General features: G+C 44.3%; 1 protein-coding gene and 3 non-coding genes across 4 annotated transcripts in view; 3 read left to right on the top strand and 1 right to left on the bottom strand.

Moving 5' to 3' along the window:
* LOC144698056 (uncharacterized) overlaps positions 1 to 20353 on the top strand; it is a 136661-nt gene that overhangs the window by 42367 nt on the left and 73941 nt on the right. The gene's annotated exons all lie outside the window — the stretch shown is intronic.
* trnat-ugu (transfer RNA threonine (anticodon UGU)) lies at positions 8129 to 8201 on the top strand. The gene has a single exon. It is a non-coding gene; the product is annotated as a tRNA-Thr (tRNA).
* trnai-uau (transfer RNA isoleucine (anticodon UAU)) lies at positions 11317 to 11411 on the top strand. The gene is made up of 2 exons: positions 11317 to 11354; positions 11376 to 11411. It is a non-coding gene; the product is annotated as a tRNA-Ile (tRNA).
* Positions 15611 to 15692, bottom strand: trnas-uga (transfer RNA serine (anticodon UGA)). The gene has a single exon. It is a non-coding gene; the product is annotated as a tRNA-Ser (tRNA).

The raw sequence follows: 20353 nt of genomic DNA, 5'->3' as shown, positions 1-20353 counted from the left end.
CGGACCAAACCTCCCAATACACCGAGCACAGGCTCAGGAAAACTCAGGTAGATTATATCCCGGTTACTAAACCTCGGAGCAGCATTTACAGAATACCCGAGTGAGTGAGTCACAAATAAAAGGCACACCAACTTTCTAAATCTTTTCACTGTCAAATTCCTTCATTTTATTGAAAAGCTGACTGTTATGAATCTGAAAATGAGCACCATTGGATTTGTGTTACTGAGTGACTTGTTTTCCACTGATTGTCCTTCAGATTTGCAATTCAATTTGTGTTGGATGTTGAAGCGGATCTGTTTTCAAAACGAGGTCACAAAGCAGCTAAATATTGAATCCAGAAACAGATCCTGAGGAAAATGGATCACAATGTTTGGAAGGAGGTGCAGCTGAGAAGCGGAAGCTGTGAATGTTGTTATTGATGATTGAGTGGAAAGCATTGGGGCCTTGGTCAATCATTGTGTCCGGGTAGTGAAAACGATGCTGTTAAAATCCACTGGGGTTTCCCCAGGAAAGTTCCAATCTTACCGACTGTGCTTCTTATTATTACTGATTTCAACCTGGTGTCCACAGAACTCTCGGATCAATGGAAGAAAAAACATCCAAAAATTCTCCTGATTTTTGGACTCTAAGGGAATGAAGGGGGATCGGGATTGGGTGGAAATTTGGTGTTGAGGCTGGAGATCCGCCATGATCTTATAAAGTGACGGAGGAGGCTTGTGGGGCCTTATGACGTATTGTTGCTGCTTTGATTCTGTTCTATTTGAGTAGCAATGCTAGGCAAGGCGATGGGCAGTAATAATGAAGCTTGGTTTCAAATACCACTTCCACTGCTGCTGAAATTGTCCTATTGGTCGAAAAAGTGGCAGCTCACAGTTAAAGCAGGTGTGTGCGGTGTTTCACTTTAACAGAAATACTGAGAGACAATAAAATATAAATGGGTGTGGAGAAAAGGCGGGGTTGTTGAATTCGCTGTGAAACTTGTGCAGGACCGATATTCGCCTCCAGCTCTTTCTGCCCGTCCAGGTCAATTGGCTGCTTGATGCAAACACAGTCAGCTGGTGCGAACGTAAAACAGAATGTGATCGGTTTACAGATAGCAGCGTACAGAGACACCAGGATCTTCCTGATTCGCCCAAGTACTGATTACAGGAATGTGCAGAGTGCCGGTTATCCACAATCTCACTTCCCTTCCAGTCTTGTCTACGTTGTTCAGCTTTGAAAATGCTCATATTTTCACATTGGATTTCAATGTGAAGAAAGCAGAGCTGTGAAAAGCTTATATAGTTCAGCAGATGTAATGCAAGAAGTTACAAAACAGGCAGATGATAACAATGCTTTTTGGACGCGGTGAGCTCCAGTCAAGGATTGGCACCATTAATGTGTCGCTCAATTAGTCTCGTGACAAATCTCATGCTGGAAATGACAAGAAATCTCGCTGAATTTGCTCCGTGTTTTGGTTTCAAACGAGCCGAATACAAGGTATGAAAGTACATCTCGCTCGAATGGGTTATAAAATGGAAGAATGACCCGTGCTGTTGGGAAATATAAAGTTATAGAAAGTTGCAGCACAGAAAGAGGCCATTCGGCCTGGCGTGCTGCTGTCAAAGAGTAGTAGTGATTGGCTGATCTATCAGGAGTCATATTTATGTCAGTGCAAACAATAGGCAGCAAAATTTGCCCTTCTCCCACCCATATTTTTCCTGGCGCCACCAGCTCTGTGGTCAGTGCTTTCCACCCAGCCCTTCTCTTGTCCTCCTTTCATTCCCTCACTCCGCTTCTGTCTTTGTTCTCGACTTGTCCAAATATGACATTTCCAACTCTGCGGCGAAACTTCAACTATCACCCCACTGGTTCTGGTGGAGCTGATAAAATTTTACCATCAATAAGTAATTAATACTCATTTTAACAAGATAAAAAAATCGACATTCCCTGATCAGGAATCGAACTCGGGCTGCTGCTGATAAAGTGCCGAATCCTGACCACTAGACCATCGGGAAAGCTATCATCTCCACTTCTCTACTCCTTTCACCCACTCTAACCTGTATCTCTGAACTTGCTGCACTCCGTTCTCTCAGGTCCAACCCTGACATTGTCATCAAACCTGCTGACAAGGGTGGTGCTGTTGTCGTCTGGCGCACTGATCTCTACCTCGCAGAGGCTGAGCATCAACCCGCAGACACTTCCTGCTACCTGCCCCTGGACCATGACCCCACCACTGAACATCAAGCCATTGTTTCCAGGACTGTTACTGACCTCATCTCCTCTGGAGATCTTCCTTCCGCAGCTTCCAACCTCATAGTCTCCCAGCCTTGGACGGCCCGCTTCTACCTCCTACCAAAATCCACAAACAGGACTGTCCCGGCAGACCGATCGTGTCAGCCTGTTCCTGCCCCACGGAACTCATTTCTCGTTATCTTGACTCCATTCTCTCTCCCCTTGTCCAGTCCCTCCCCACCCACATCCGCGATTCCTCTGACACCCGACATCTTATCAACAATTTACAGTTCCCTGGCCCCAACCGCCTCCTCTTCACCATGGACGTCCAATCCCTCAACACCTCCATCCCCCACAGGGATGGTCTGAGGGCTCTCCGCTTCTTGCTCGAACAGAAGCCCGAAAAATGTCCATCCACCACTACTCCCCTCCGTCTGGCTGAACTAGTTCTCTCACTGTACAATTTCTCCTTAAACTCCTCTCACTTCCTCCAAATAAAAGGTGTGTCTATGGGTACCCGCATGGGCCCATTATGCCTTTCTCTTTATGGGGTATGTGGAACATTCCCTGTTCCAGTCCTACTCCGGCCCCCTCCCACAACTCTTTCTCCGGTACATCAATGATTACTTCGGTGCTGCTTCATGCTCTCGCCTGGACCTGGAAAAATTTGTTAATTTTGCTTCCAATTTCCAACCCTCCATCATTTTCACATGGTTCATTCCTGACAATTCCCTTCCCTTCCTTGACATCTCTGTTTCAATTAATGGTGATAGACTGTCCACCAATATTCATTACAAGCCTACCGAATCCCACAGCTACCTTGACTACAGCTCCTCACACCCCGCTTCCTGTAAGGACTCCATCCCATTCTCTCAGTTCCTTCGCCTCCATCGCATCTGTTCTGATGATGCCACTTTCAAAAACAGTTCCTTTGACATGTCTTCCTTCTTCCTTAATCGAGGTTTTCCACCCACAATGGTTGACCGCGTCTAGCCCATCTCCCGCCCATCTGCCCTCACACCTTCCTCTCCCTCCCAGAACCTTGATAGGGTCCGCCTTGTCCTCACTTATCACCTCACCAGCCTCCGCATTCAAAGGATCACCCTCCGCCATTTCCGCCAACTCCAGCATGATGCCACCACCAAACACATCTTCCCTTCACCACCCCGGCGGCATTCCGCAGGAATCGTTCCCTCCGGGACACCCTGGTCCTCTCCTCCATCACCCCCTACACCTCAAACCCTCCCACGGCACCTTCCCATGCAACCGCAGAAGGTGCAACACCTGCCCCTTTAATTCCCCCCTCCTCACCGTCCAAGAGCCCAAATGCTTCTTTCAAGTGAAGCAACATTTCACTTGCACTTCCCTCAAATTAGTCTACTGCATTCGTTGCTCCCAATGTGGTTTCCTGTACATTGGAGGGACCAAACGCAGACTGGGTGACCGCTTCGTGGAACACCTTCGGTCTGTCTGCAAGCATGACCCAGACCTCCCTGTCGCTTGCCATTTCAACACACCACCCTGCTCTCATGTCCACATGTCCGTCCTTGGCCTGCTGCACTGTTCCAGTGAAGCTCAATGCAAACTGGAGGAGCAGCACCTCATCTTCCGACTAGGCACTTAACAGCCTTCCGGACTGAATATTGAGTTCAACAACTTTAGATCATGAACTCTCTCCTCCATCCCTACCCCGTTTCCGATCCCCCCTTTTTTTTACCAACAATTTATATAGATTTTCCTTTTCCCACCTATTTCCATTATTTTTAAATGTATTTCCATCCATTGTTTTATCTCGACCTTTTAGCCTATTTGGATCCCTTCCCCCCCACCCCACGCCCACTAGGGCTATCTGTACCTTGCTCGTCCTGATTTCTACACTTAATGTCACCTATTAGCACATTTCTTAGCTAATATCACCACCATCAACATCTCTTTGTCCTTTTGTCTATGACATCTTTTGGCAATCTCCACTTATCACTAGCCCTCTATCCAGCTCTACCACCCCCGCGGCCCCCCCCACCCCCCCCCCCCCACCCCCACCCACCACCACCACCACCCCCCTTAGAACAGCTTATATTTCAGCTCTCTTCTTTTTTCCTTAGTTCTGTTGAAGAGTCATACGGACTCGAAACGTTAACTGTATTCCTCTTCGCAGATGCTGTCAGACCTGCTGAGTTTTTCCAGATATTTTTATTTCTGTTCTTTTTAGGGAAGCTGTCAAGTTGCTTTCAGTTTGGTTTATCGACGTTGCTTTTATCCATGTTTCCATTTTAGATGGAACCAATTCTTCAGTCAATGGCAACAACGGTTTCTGTGAGCTGGAACAAGAAATTCACAGTGAGATGAAATAGCCCCACAAGCTGCTCAATTTCCTAAACACACCACTGCAGCTTCTATGAAACTGACAAGGGAACACACGGCAGACATTCATCACTGGAAGTAACTGAGACACATCAAATTCTAAACACTTGTCGCATCTCTTTCTGCTCCTGTCCCTGCCTCGCCTCCAGCTCCCTCTACCTATCCAGCTCCCAAGTCAATTATCTGCTTGGTGCAGGTACAGTCAGTTCATGAACCCAAGCTTTCCATGGAAAGCAGGGACTGGGAATGTGGGACCCAAGGATTTTAGGAATAGTGAGTTTGCAGGTGACATGGTAAAGATAAACTAGAATCTCATCTTCCTGATTCTCCCAGATATTGATTTAAGGAATGTGCACAGTGCCGATTATCCAAAGTCGCAGACTCCTCCCAGCCTTTTGCACGTTGTTAAGCTTTGAACCCACTCGCAAGAGTGTATTATAAAATGGCAGAATGAGCGTGAAAGAAGTATGTTGGGAAATATCAAATTGTAGAAAGTTATGGTAAAGAAAGAGGCAATTCGGCCCTGTGTGCTGCTTTCAAAGAACTTTAAAGAAGGGTCATACGGAAATACATTAACTCTGTTTCTCTTTCCAGACATGCTGAATTTTTCCAGCATTTTCTTTTTTTATTTAAATCCACAGTATTTCGTTTTTATCTCTGGATTTCTAGACCATGACAATGCCACTACGCCACCTCCTGAATGCCAACAAATTAATAATAAAACACGGATGTGTTTGGATAGGTTTTTTCCTATTTAAATGATAAATCCTCAGGCGGCAGGATTCGAACTCATGTGTTCATTTTTAACAACAAATGTAAATTATTGAACATTCACTCACACTTAAATGAGCAAGTTTGGATCATGCTCTTACCCGGTTTCAAACCGTTGCTCTGCCACATGTGAAATGACCGTGACCCCCACTGCCCTGGACAAACCCTGCGCTGTAAAGATCCCAATGGAGCTGTCTGGAATGTTAAACGGTGACGTCATGCAGCAGCACTTTGGGTCTTTGTTTTGAAGAAATGGAATTCGGCTGTTCTCATTAGGAATGCTGGAGACAGACTGATCAACAATATCATCATCAAATGGCACAGCGCAGTAAGAAGACCTAAGATGGAAGCAAAATACTGTAGATACTGGAAATCTGAAATAAAAACAGAAAATGCTGGGAAAAACTCATCAGGTCTGGCAACATCTGTGGAGAGAGAAGCTGAGTTAACGTTCCGAGTCCATATATTTCTTCTTCAGAGTCATGCCGACTTGAAGCATTAACTCTGCTTCTCTCTCCACAGGTGTTGTCAGACCTGTTGAGTTTTTCCAGCATTTTCTGTTTTTACTACAACGTGAAGCCTTTCACCCCATCGTATCTGTGCCAGCTATTTTTAACGAGCTAACCAAGTGGTCTCAAATTCCTTCTCTCTTTCCTTAAAGCTGAGTTTTCCCCCTTTCAATCATTGTCCATTTCTCGCTTGAAGAAGGAGTTTCTGCAGAATCCATGCACAGTTTGCCTTAGTTAACAAAGTTTCCCTGACACAATGACATGAAGAGTTGGACTAGGATTCCTCAGACAGTTTCGATACAAACATTATTTATTTATGCAATTGATTTCATATCGAATTACAAAAGAACTTTATCCTGATCAAGCAGGTCATCATTATTTCTGAGCTGATATCTACAATCTATTTCTATTTTCTCTCCAAACTGGAGAGCTGGATTCAGGTTCCAGTCTCTGGAGGAGTGGGTCCAAAACCCACTGCTCCCAAATTTTCAGTTGCTTTCCACTTTTGGGCACGTTAGGAATTCACTTTGGGTGAGCAAGAGACAACTCCAGTTTAATACGGGGAGTGGGGCGGATTGTGGTCCTTTACCTTGACAGGGTGAACGAGGAGAGACAATGTCGATAGAAACTGGTGTGGAGGAAAGGCGGGTGTGTGGAATTGGTTTAGTTGCTCTTCCTGAGAGCCAGCACAGACACGACGGGCCGAAAGACTTACTTTATAGCCGTCTCTGATTTGATATGAACATGTTTTCCCTAAGGAAGTGCTGTTCGTCGCTGGCGAGTGTTGAGGGCGATGTTCCTGACATCCATCGGGGTTTCCCCAATGTTGGTTTGCTGATTGCAGTTCTCGTTGTTCCCTATTTTAACCAGGTGCCAACAGGATTAGTTATCGGGTAAATAGAATCAAACAGAAACTCCCGTGCTTTCTTATTTCCATTCATCTACAAGGATTTGTTTAATCCAGAGATGGAAATGGAGCAAAACTGAACCAGTTTGGTGACATCCTTTCTTTCTGAGTATTTGCATCTCCTTCGACGTTTGTCACTCTAGGTGTATATGTGTGTGTGTTCCGCTGTGTGTGTCAATGTGGTTCAGTTCCTCATTTTTACCATCCACACTTTATTCACCTTAGTTGTGTGGCTTCATATTAAAATCATAGTGGGAAAATAAAAACAGGTTCAAAAGATTTAAAAGGGATTTTCTTTCTGTATTTCTGAGTGGAGACTGTTCAGCTGCTGAGTGTCCATATGCTACAAAGTGGAGAATGATTGAAATTTTCACTGAGCAACATTTAAACAGACACCTAGTCCTTGTGGTCGAGTGGTTAAGGCAATGGACACTTCGCGAGAATGAATTTGTAAATACAAATAGTCCAAACTGATATCCATCAGACATTAGGAAATGTATTTCTTCTCGAAGCTGTTCCACGTGTGCCATTTGCAGCTCTGATGTGAAATTTCAACTCTCACTCCATTGGTTCGGTCGAAGCGGTTGTGCGTTTCGGTTTTCAATCAATAAGTAAATCAGGCCTGTTTTAACAGTTTATGCCAGATCAATAAACCTTCATTGCCTGGCCTGGAATCGTTTCCACGGTGAAAGGGCCGAATCCTCACCTCTAAATTAAGTGGAAAGTTATCTATAATCCTTGCAACGTGCTTTATCTACGCCGCATTTGCCCTTTTTCAGATACTTTCTCCAGAGATAAGTTTCTGCTACAGAATTTTATCATAAATGATATCTTCGGGCAATGACGGCCACTGTTTTTAAGGGGTGAGCTGCAGTGAAGGGTTGGCACCAATAAAGTGGTCTGGTTCCAAACCCTGTGCTGGAATTAAAGAAAAACTTTGAGTTTGCTCAGTGTCTTGACTTCAAAAGCGAGGATGTAAGAAAGTACGTTCCCATAGAATGTAATAAAATGTCGGAATGACTGGGAAATGATGCTGGGGGACATAAAATTATAGACAGTTACAGCAAACAAAGAGGCCATTCGGCCTGGCGCGCTGCTTTCAAAGAGCAGTTGCGATTGATTGGTCAGGAGGGATATTTGTGTCAGTGTAAACATGCGGCAGTAAAATCATTACCACATTACCACGGCAGACTTTCATCACTGAAAGCAACTGACACACATCAAATTCTGCCGCTTTCATGTCGCATCTTTTAATTCTCTGTTCTCCATCTCAGACATTTCCAGGTCTATCAAATATCATCCATGCAGAACTTTGCCCTGTTCCTCGTTCCACGAGGGGGCTTACTGTGAACAGGACATAGCAAGTGGCTCTATAGCTCAGTGGTTAGAGTACTGGTCTTGTGAACCAGTGGTCGTGAGTTCAATTCTCACTGGGGCATATAGCTGAAATTTGGTGGCAAGGTAGCCTTTGAGAAGAGCACTTTAAAAGTATATCGAAAGGTCATGTGAGTGGGCAGCAAGATGGCAGATGGAATATAATGTCGGCAGGTGCGAATATGTTCACTTGGTTGTAAAAGTTCAAACAGTAAAATGTGAGAAAGTGAATGTGCTGATGTTCAAGAGACCTGGGTGTCCTTGGACAAGCAATGTCGAAAGTTAGCATGTAGGGGCAGCAAGAAATTAAGAAGCGCAATGGCCTTTATTACAAGGGGATTGGAGAGCAAGAATAAAGAAGGGTTTTGGTGAGACGGCATCGAGAATGCCGTGTGCTGTTTTCATCTCCATATTTATAAAAGGATATACTGTCAGTGGAGACGGTACAGAGAAGGTTCACTAAATTGGTCACTGGAATGAGCTAGTTGTCCAATGACGAGAGGCTGAATAAATTGGGCTTCTATTCTCTGGAGTTTAGAAGAATGAAAGGCAATCTCATTGAAACCTACAAAATTCTGAGGGGTCTTGATAGGGCGGACACAGAGATTGTTTCCGCTGGTCAGGGAGTCTAAAACACTGCGGCACTGTCTCAGGGTAAAGGGTCGATAATTTCGGGCTGAGATGAGGAGAAATTACTTCATCCAAAGGGTTGTGAATCTTTGAATTCTCTACCCAGAGGTGTTGTGGATGCTCCATTATTGAATACATTTAAGGCTGGGATGGACAAGTTTTTGCTCTCTTGGGGAACTAACGGATATGGGGAATGGGCAGGATAATGGAGTTGAAGCCCAAGATCAGCCATGATTGAATTGAATGATGGAGAAGGTTCGATGGGCCGTGTGATCTACTCTTGCTCAAATTTCTTGTGATCATGTGTATGATAAAGACAGTAATTCATGTTATAATAAAAACAGAAAGTGCTGGAAGTTCTCAGCAAGCCTGACAGCAAATGTGAAGGGAGAAGCAGAGTTAAGGTTTCAAGTTTAATATGACTCTTTTCCAAACCATCAGTTGGGTGCTAGTTACGACATTTTGCACAACACTGAGACAGGGAATGGAACCCAGGCGGTGAAAGCATCGAATCTGAACCATTAGGGTGTTTCTATAGCATACCTTTGAACGAAATTAGCTTCCAACTGAAGCTTTAATGGTTTAAGACCACCGAGGGTCAAGTAGACTCCCTCTCTTCCTGCTTCTACTTATATTACCTACATAATTCTGCTTTGTGTCCTTTGGCTGCAAGGAAATCTTGTCCAAAGTTTTCCAGTTCTGCTGTTATTCAGTTAGTTTCCACACAAATAGATTTATGAATATTCATTTCAAATAAAGCGAGAAAATGGGGGAAACATGTGCATAACATCCATCCTATTAGAAAGATTGGGTTCAAAGCAACGAATAGAAATTGATTATCTGATTGCATATACCAAACTGGAATATGTCATCACATCGAGTGTATCCACTGTCCGTTCAAATGTTGATCACAATTTCAATCTTCCTCCGCTGTGTAGCGTATGGACACTGAATCAATAAGCAGTCTCCACTTAAATAAACACAGAAAGCGTCAATCTCCTCTTGCAACTTTTACACCTGTTGTTATTCTCTGTACCATTCACCACGAAGATATATAATACAAGTGAATAAAGTTTTGCGATGGTAAAAATGTGTTCACCCCTCGGGGAACTGAACCACATTGACACAAACACATGAACACACACAGACAGAAGCACCGAGAGTCACAGCGGGCTAGGTTTTGTCTCTGAGGAGAGGCAAACTCTCAGAAAGCAAGATGTCACCAATTTAACTCAGATTTATTTCATTTCTGACTGCAGATTCTGTGAATGCTTATGGATGAACAGGAAAGAAGGAACACAGAGGTGAAACAGGAAAAACAGACGGGAGCGTTTGGAAAGTTCTGACTCCATTTAGCCAATAATTAATCCTGGAGGCTCCAAAAGGACAGAACACTGAGCAGTGCAACCGGCAGGACGAATCTGCGGGGGCAGATCGCAATGGAGTTCTAATCCATCTCCTTAATCACTCAGCCACGACTGGAGACTGGACTCTGGTGTAAATGTTGTTCATGTAAAACCATGGAATGGTTACAGCAGAGAATGAAAGCATTCAGCCCCACCAAGTCCCACTCATCCTGCAATTCCTACAGTCGCCCTTGTTCGTCCTACCAAGACGAACCACGTCATGTGTCAAATGCCCCGAGCATATTCTAAGGGATTTGATGAAACGTCTGAAAGGACGAACCAACTGAAACTTTGACAGTGATGAGATTCAAATCCACGACTCGATCGAGGCTGCAGTTTAAATCCAGCGCCTTGGACCACTCAAACACACTACTGCTGGCAATATGATAGTAACCATTGCCTTGAGTGGTATTGGTGCTGAATAAGAACATAACAAGTTGCAGCAGGAACAGACCGTTTTGTTGCTCGAGCCCCTCACAGTTCCATAAAATCAGAGCCAAGGTGACAATCTTGAGGCCATTCAGCCCGGGTCAGAGGAACAGCGGCCATTCAGCTTTTTGGTGCTGCTCCGCCATTCAATAAGATCATGGCTGACACAACAGAAACCCAGCGCAGCGAATTAGCCAGAGGGACTTGTATAGAATTTCAAACTGTGTCGTGATGCAGTAGTTCTGGGTTATGCTTTGCAGAAATCGGATTGGGCTGGGATATTTAGGAACACCATAGAGAAATTGATCGAACAATGGAATCGTAAAAGTTCACAGCTCATTGGGACCCATCGTGCCCTCGCCAGCTTTTTACAAAGAGCTGCCCAGTTAGTCCCAATATCTTTCTCTTTCTTCATAACCCAGCAGCTTCTCCATTTCAAATATTTGTCCAATTCCCTTTTGAAAACTCGGAGTTAAGAAAAACAATATTGAAAGAGGCGCAGGACCTTCAGCAGTGTCCATGCTCAGTGTGTGAAAATTAACAAAGTTTCTCTGACCCATTGTCGGCATTTTATTTTATACAAAATATATTACAGTTCAGACAATATCATTAAACTTTATTGAGATCACATTGACTAATCTACCATCTAGGAATCATACCTGACCCCAGTGATCTGTGACAAATGTAACCAGGCCAAATGGAGCGGTCTGTGTGCGCTCCAGTGGTGCAATCGGTTAGCGCGTGGTATTTATAAAGCAGTGCAGTTAGCGGGCTATGCCGAGGTTGTGAGTTCGAGCCTCACCTGCAGCAGAAGTTTTGCTGGAGCTACTACATGTGAAACCACATTTGCATTGGAGATTCCGGAATTAATAGCACAGTTTTCAATGCAATAGACCTGCAATGACAGAGCATAAGCGAACCCCCGCCCCCGGTACAGGGGTGTACAAGAATTCTGCAAAACCAACAGCGACTTATTTACCATCTCTCCCATGCTTGAAACTTGTTCTATTTGACTAAAAACTTCTGGAAAACCATGTTTAAAGGGAAAGGCGTTGCAGTTCCGCCACTGATCACACTAGATAACACCCGGCTGGAAGTGGTTAGTTGATACTGCTCCCCAAGTTCCACAGTGACAGACTGTCTGCTCCTTGATGCAGTTCCTGATACACGCACGGAGAAAACAGATATCACCTGGCTCATGAAACGTACATGGATTAACATCAAGCTGACCCTTGGGGCCAAGCTGATGGTGTATTAGGGCTGTGTCCTCAGTACCTTGTCTGGCTGTGAAACAAGGAGGACTTACACCTATCAAGGAAAGAAACTCTGCAACTTCCATCTGCACTGTGCGCGGTGGTTATTGGGTATCTCCTGGCGGGACACAATCAGGGAGCGGTAGCCCTCTCAAAGACAGAGCTCCCAAGTCTGTTAGGCTCAGCAAACAGAGGGAGGTTGGATGGCTCAGACCCGTTTACAGGATGGAAGGTGGTCACATTGCTAAGGGCCAGGCGGCCAGTGAGACGCCCAAAGCTCTGCTTGTATGACACTTACAAACGTGACATGGAGGCCCTAATTAGCGATTATCTTACATGAATTTCACTAGATGATGACAGGGAAAGATGGCGATACTTCCTGTGGACTGTTGTGCATCGCCATGGCTACAGCGGCTTGGCAACAGACGCCAAGACTGGAAACAACAACCCATAACATCACTTGTAGCTTTCCATGAGACACTTGTGACAGAAACTGCCCCTCAAGGATTGAGCTCAGCCATCAGAAATTGTGCGGCACCTGGAGACAACCCATCTGAATAGATTTGTTTGCTGCGTGTCCGTCATCTTTCATGAATGGAAGGATGATGAAGATCATTGTGAAATTCAATTGCAAACAATATGACGTGTCTCACACACAAACACACACTCACATACACAAACACACACACACACACACGAAGAGGCAGACACACAAAGATGCACATGCGCACTCATAAACAGGCACACACCAATACATGCATACAGACAAACACGCACACAGACATACAAAGACACAGATGTACACAGGTGCACACAGACATACATGCATACATGCACAAAGACGCACACACACACACACAAACACACGCAAATATGCATAAACACACACAGAAACGCACGCTCATACACAGACAGAGAAGCACACAAAGACACACACACAAACACACGCACATACACATAAACACACACAGGAATGCATGCTCATACACACACAGAGAAACACATAAAGACACACACACATACACACACAAACATGCGGACATATACAAAAACACATACAGACACACAAACAGATACAAAACACACAGACACGCACACACCAACACACACACACACACACACACATATACACACAAAGATACACAGAGACACACACCAAACACACCGACACACACACACCACCGACACACACACAGGCACACACTCACATATGCAAACGTATATACACACACACACACACACACACACTGACGCAGACAATGCCCACGTGACCGTCCTTGGCCTGCTGCAATGTTCCAGTGAAGTTCAACGCAAACTGGAGAAACAGCACCTCATCTTCCGACTTTACAGCCTTCCGGACTTAATATTGAGTTCAACAATTTCAGATCACGAACCCTCTCCTCCATCCCCACTCCCTTTCCAATCCCCCTTTTCCCGAAAACTTATAATTTTAAAAAAAATGTATTTTTCTTTTCCTACCTATTTTTAAAATTATTTCGACCTATTGTTTTATCTCCACATTTTAGCCCATTTCGATCCCTTTCCCCTACCCCACACCCACTCGGGCCAACTGCCACTAGCTTGTCCTGCTTGCTCCCCTTAATGTCCCCATTAGCAAATTCCTTATACAATATCACCACCGTCAACACCCCTTTGTCCTTTTGTCTATGACATCTCTTCTTTGCCTCCATCTATCACTGGCCCTCTATCCAGCTCTACCTGTCCCACCCTCCACTACCAGCTTATATTTCACCACATTTCTCCATTGCCTTAGTTCTGAAGAAGAGTCATAAGGACTCGAAACATCAACTGTATTCCTCTCCACAGATGCTGTCAGACCTGCTGAGTTTTTTCAGGTATGTTTGTTTTTGTTTCAGATTTCCAGCATTCGCAGTATTTTGCTTTTATCTGAGAGAGAGAACAATACGTTTCAGTGAGTTAGACGCTGTCTCAGATAGAGAGATGACAGACATTAAGTGAGTGTGGTGACAAACGTGCCCATCTTAGCAAAGAAATGGTTGGTATGACAGGAATTTCTAAACAAGAGCACACAACAGAATATACTATCAATGAATATTTACATTATTAGACGATCTGTAGTTACAGTTTGAGAAGAGAAACTAAAATAAAATGAAACATTCTGGTGAGGAAAAATCTTATATCTTTGCGGAATGATGCAGCATGATTTCTTTTCACACGGACACACAGAACAGGCGATGTCTCATATGTAACACTGTTGGCAGTAATGAAAATGAATATCTGGAGCTGCGCAGAACAATCAATGGGAAAGCTGTAGTTTTAGGCCAAAGTCAGAGGCCCATTTCCAACTTAACGTCCACCTTATAGAGACAGAGAATAGTGTAGTAACAACAGAGACAGAGCCTGGTGTGATAATTACTGAGACAGGGCCTAGTGCAATTTAAGCAGAGACATTACTAGTGTAGTAATAATAGAGAAAGCATCTAATGTTACTTTAGCAAAGACGTGACCTAGTGCACGAATAACAGGGACGGGGACCAGTGCTATATTAACATAGACAGGGTCTACTGCTGTAATAGCGGAGACGGGGCGAGGGCAATATTTACTGATACAGGGCATGGATCAACATCAAGTGAAATCGGGCAGTTATTACAGTCACAGGGCTCAGGGTAATTGCTTCCCAGAGAGAGTCTAAGTCGTAATAACGGAGACTGCCGCCAGTGTAAGAGAGACAGATCTGATCTTGTGGAGTAAAAACTGGGAAAGGGAGAGTGGAATAGAAGCAGAGACAGAGGTACAAAGACAAAGTCTCTGCAAAGACAGGATCCATCTTAATTAAAAAGACAGACAAGCTCGAGTGTGATACAGGCTGATACGGATTCTCGTGTAACTTGTTCTGAAATACGGTCTAGCGGAATATAAGTGCAGACATGATTCAGTGCATTATAAGCAGGGCCCCGACCTAGTGAAACATAAGTCAGGCAGTGCCGAGTGCAGTAATAATTGAGACAGGATCTTGTGTAATACGAACCTGCCTAGTGTAGTAATAACACAGACCGGATCCAGTTTAAGAAAACTGATACAGGGTCTAGTGGAGCTTCACATAATTCAGGGCTCTTTTTAATATCAACTGACGCAGTGCCTGGTGAAGTAAATACCGGCAAATGTACAAGATCAATAAAAACAGAGACATGAACAAGTCCAGCAATAACAAAGTCATGATAAAGGATAATAAGAACAGAAACAGGGAAATGTGTGATATGAATAGAAGCATGTATTGGTGCAGCATTAACTGAGGTAGGGTCCAGTTTGATGGACACGTGGCAGGTTCTACTGGAGTAATAGCTGAGACAGAGTCTTGTGAAATGCAAATAAAAACATGTTCTAGTTTTCTATAACCAGAGACAAGCTCTAGTGCAGTGTCAACTGGGGCATGGCTTATTGTGACTTTAGTCGAGACCTGCTTCAGTGCAGTCATGACTGAGATAGTGCCAACTGTATTGTGGCCCTCGCCCAGTACATAAACAACTGAGATTGAGCCAATTACAGAAACAACTGAGTGATGACCTTCTCTAATATGATCAGAGACATGTCTTGGTGCAGTAGAAACAGAAACGGCGTCTAATTTAATATGAACAGAGCCAGCGCCTGCTTCATGTGATGTGAGCAATCACGGTTTCACTGCCACCCACTGGTCAAACTGTGCTACTGCAGGTGTTGTGAAAATGTCGATTCAATTTACTGTTTCCTGGATCAACGGTTAAAATCAGAAATAAACGCAGTCGACAGGATTTGAACCTGCGCGGGGTAACCCCAATGGATTTCAAGTCCATCGCCTTAATCACTCGGCCACGACTACAGATGTTGGCAATAGGCCTGTATTATTTATATGAAGTCATAGAATGGTTACAGCAGACAAAAAGGGCCTTCTGCCCGCCCTGTCTCTGTCACAACCTAGCCGGGCATGCACCCGCGTTATTTCCTATGTGAAAATTTAGGGAGGTCAATGCTGTTTCCTCCTGGAGCCTCAGCTTGTTCTGAATTTCAAACTGTGGAAGGTAATCGACCTACAAAATCCACAAGGTGATAATGCCTTCCTCTCAATCATCAATAACATCATTCACATCTTCCACTTGTTTGCTGCACCTCCTTCCAAACTCCACTTGCATCGTTCATCCTGATATTTTTCTCTTTGCCATTTTAATATGAAGTTGCACAACCAATGTTAATCAAGTTTGTGATGGTGAATATGTGTCCATCCCCTCGGGGAACTGAACCGCATTGACACACACAGAAGAACACACACCAACACATACAACGAGAGTGACAGAGGCCGAAGGAGAGACAAACACCCAGAAAGCAAGGATGTCACCAACTTGGCCAATTATTGTTCTGAAACTGAACCACATTGGCACACAAAGAAAATCACAAATATGCATTGTTTAGATTTGAAATAGTGAATATTTTCACACTGTCTTTCAATGTGCAGAAAGTGGAGCTGTGATCAGCTTCTCGCTCAGAAGATGTACAGCAAGAATGTTTATAACAGGCTGATGCTCACGGTGCCTGTTTGGAGTCGGTGAGCTGCTTCTTACGATTGAGACCATTTAAATGTCGTTCAACGAGTCTGGTTCCAAATTCTGTGCTCAAAATGATAAGAAAACTCGCTGAATTTGCTTATTGTCTTGAATTCAAAGCATCACATAGAAGATAAGAAAGTTAATCTTAACCGTGGTGTTAGGAAACATAAAATGACAGAAAGTTACAGCAAAGAAAGAGGCCATTCGGCCCTGTGTGCTGCTTTCAAAGGGCAGTGTGATTGGTTGATCTGAATATTCAAAGATATTCGCCAGTTGGGAAGAATGGGCAAAAAGGAAAATGAGGCGGGGTCGCACTATTAATAAGGATCGAGATCGGTACATTAGTGAGAGAGGATCTTAGATTGAAGGATCAAGATGTAGAATCAGTTTGGGTGGAGCTAAGAAACAGCAAGAGGCAGCAAACATTGGTGGGAGTTGTTTATAGGCCACCAAACTGTAGTGGAGTTTACTTTTAAAAACTTCACCAAGGACACGTTTCTTTGACCAAATGGTCTGTGTCGGATGAACACAAGTGTCCTCTTCAGCCAATGGGAAGAACCATTGCTGTTCGCTGGAACATGAAATCGATACTTTCCTCCTTTAAGACAGTTCTTAAAGCCTCCCACTTTGACCGAGCTTTTAGTCATCTGACCGATTATGTGGCTCGGTGTCACACTTTGTTATAAAATGCTCCTGGGGAACGCTTTGTGACGTTTCATTAGGTAAAAGGAGCTTTATAAATATAATTTGTTGTTGTGGTCCATATATAGAAAGAGACAAACTCCTCTTGCCTCTTTCATCCTGATATTTTTCACTATAACATTGTAATGTGAAGTTGCATAGCTAATGTGAATACAGTTTGTGTTCATAAAAATGTGTTCACCTCCTCAGAGAACTGAACCACATTGACCCACACAGAGGAACACACTCATAGGTATACACAGAGGCCTAAGGAGATACAAATGCCAGAATGAAATCATGTCACAAGTTGGCTAATTTTTTTTCCCAGTTCCGACTGGAGATTTGCAGAAGGCCCACAAATGAATGGAAATAAGAGATCACGGATGTGTTTGGATCTCTTTTCCTCGATTCAAACGATCATTAATTCCGTCTGCACGTGGTTAAAATGAGAAGTAATGGAAAACGTAGTCGGTAGGATTCGAACCTGCACGGGGTAACCCCAATGGATTTCTATCCAACACCTTAACCACTCGGCCACAACTACAGAAGTTGCCCCAATTATCGCATTATTTATATGAATTCATACAATGGTTACAGCAGTGAAAGTGGTCTTTCTGCCCGTCTTGTCAACATTTTCCCCGAAACCCTGCAATTTATCATGTCCCTCCTCGTTCTTCCAACCAAACTGGGAGTGAAAGAGTGAGAATGATCCACCCCGGCCTATAACCGCCCCATCAGTCTACTCTCCATCATCAGTAAAATAATGGAAGTGGTCATCAACAGTGCTATCAAGCGGCACTGACTTAGCAATAACCTGCTCACTGATGCCCCTTTTGGGTTCCGTAAGGACCACTCAGCTCCTGACCTCATTACAGCTTTGGTTCAAACATAGACAAGAGAGCGGAACTCCAGAGAGTGACAGCCCTTGACATCAAGGCAGCATTTGACCAAGTGTGGCATCAAGGAGCCGTAGCAAAACTGGTGTCAATGGGAATCAGAGGAAACTCTCCGCTTGTTGGAGTCATACCTAGCACAAAGGAAGATGATTGTTGTTGTTAAAGGTCAGTCAGTGGGGAAGTTTGCCGATGATTGCACAATGTTCAGCCATGCCCTACTCCTCAGATACTGCAGCAGTCCATGTCCAAATGCAGCAAGGCGTGGGAAATATCCAGGTTTGGGCTGACAAGCGGTAAGTAACATTCGCACCATACAAGTGTCAGGCAATGGCCATCTCCAACATGAGATAATCCAACCATCGCTCTTGATGTTCAATGGCGTTATTATATCTGAATCCCTCACTATCAACACCCTTGGGGTTACCATTGACCAGGAACTGAGCTGGACGGGCCATATAAACACTGTGACTACAAGAGCAGGTCAGACACTAGGGATCATGTAACGAATAACTCACCTCCTGACTCCCCAAAGCCTGTCCACCATCTGCAAGGCACAAGTCAGGAGTGTGATGGAATTCTCCCCACTTGCCTGGATGAGGGCAGCCCCTGCAACACTGAAGAGGCTGGACACTGTCCAGGGCAAAGCAGTCCACTTGACTGGCACCACATCCACATTCACTCCCTTCACCACTGACGCACAGTAGCGGCAGTGTGTGCCATCTACAAGATGCACTGTAGGAATTCACCAAGGCTCCTGAGTTCCAGTGTCCAAACCCACGATCATGACTAGCCAGATGGACAAGGGCAGAAAATACATGGGAACACCACCACCTGGAAGTTCCCTTTCAAGTAACTCACCATCCTGACTTGGAAATATATTGCCGTTCTTTCACTGTCGCTGGGTCAAAATCCTGGAACTCCCTTCCTAACAGCACTGTGGGTGTCCCTACACCTCATGGACCGCAGCGGTTCAAGAAGGCAGACCACCTTCCCAAGGGCAATTAAGGATGGGCAACAAATGCTGGCCTAGACAGCGAATCTCACATCCTGTGAATGAATAAAAATAGATCCAGGTTAGCCTGCAAATTATATTGCTTTGTTCTCCTTCACTGCAAACGTCAGGGCCTGGAGCAAGTCTGACGTATTGGCTCAGGTGAGGAACGAGCTGAAGCTATCAATATTGGTTTTCTTAACACCGAGTTTCCAAATGGGAATTGTGCACGGCAAAGGAGAAAGAGAAGGAAATTGTCATAAATTATAAAGCTCTTTGTACAAAACTGACATAGATAGGACGGGTGGAAGGGCCTCTTACTGTGTTGTGCCGTTTGATGATGACATTGTTGATCAGTTTGTCTCCAGCATTCCTAATGAGAACAGCCGAATTCCATTTCTTCAAAACAAAGACCCAAAGTGCTGCTGCATGACGTCACCGCTTAACATTCCAGACAGCTCCATTGGGATCTTTACAGCGCAGGGTTTGTGCAAGGCAGTGGGGATCACGGTCACCTCATACACGAATGGTTCTCTGTTTGAAACCAGGAAGTAGCATTATCAAAATACAGAGTGGGGAAAAGTTGCATCGTTGCTGTTTTTTTGTGAAATAGTCAAAGACTGTATTATCTCACAGCCTTGTGACATTTATACTTCCCAGGTTTTGAATGATATTCTGAAAAATGCACTGTCCTTAAGGAATGGAGAAGGATGGGGGCCGAATTGCACTAAGATAGTTCGCACATGTGTGAGGTGTTGAATGAGCTGCTGATGTGCTGTGTTATCTGATGATTCTAACATTAGATCAATTTCACTGCCGCATGGCTAAGGTTTTCAGCCGAATTATACTTCCACACAGCAAGGTTCAGAAGTGCACTAAGACTGCATGGTTTGACATTCTCGGTCGTTTGCAAAGAGCTGCGCTTGTTTTTGTTGTGTTGTGGTTATCACATTTGCTTTAGACACCGAAGATTCCCTGATTCGAAATTCACTGCAGAACAGCAGAACTGGTAACATTTGTGGAAATTTTTCTTGCTGTCGTTGACAACCTGGATCTGTGTGACAATGAATTTTGATGAGATGGGAGGAGGGGGAGGGGGGAGGGAAAACATTGAATGCTTTGTCTTTGAGTGCTTTTGAACCACCAAGCTTTCAGTTAACAGCCGAATGCACTGACCAATGGGACTATACAGACTGATGCAACTTCTGCGTTCCTTGTACAAAAAGTCTCTTTGAACACCAGAACATAACTTTCTCAGCTTTTGAAAAATGCGCTGCCTTGTTGGTTTTTAAAAAATTATTTTTAAGACCAAGCGAGTAACTTCAGACTTGCTACATTTCCTGCCGTCTTGCTAACCAATCACCGAACCCAT

Source organism: Cetorhinus maximus, chromosome 23 (genome assembly GCF_964194155.1).
Source record: "Cetorhinus maximus chromosome 23, sCetMax3.hap1.1, whole genome shotgun sequence".
NCBI lineage: Eukaryota > Metazoa > Chordata > Chondrichthyes > Lamniformes > Cetorhinidae > Cetorhinus > Cetorhinus maximus.
Note: the sequence above shows the minus strand (reverse complement) of the source record. Positions and strands in the feature narration are given on the sequence as shown.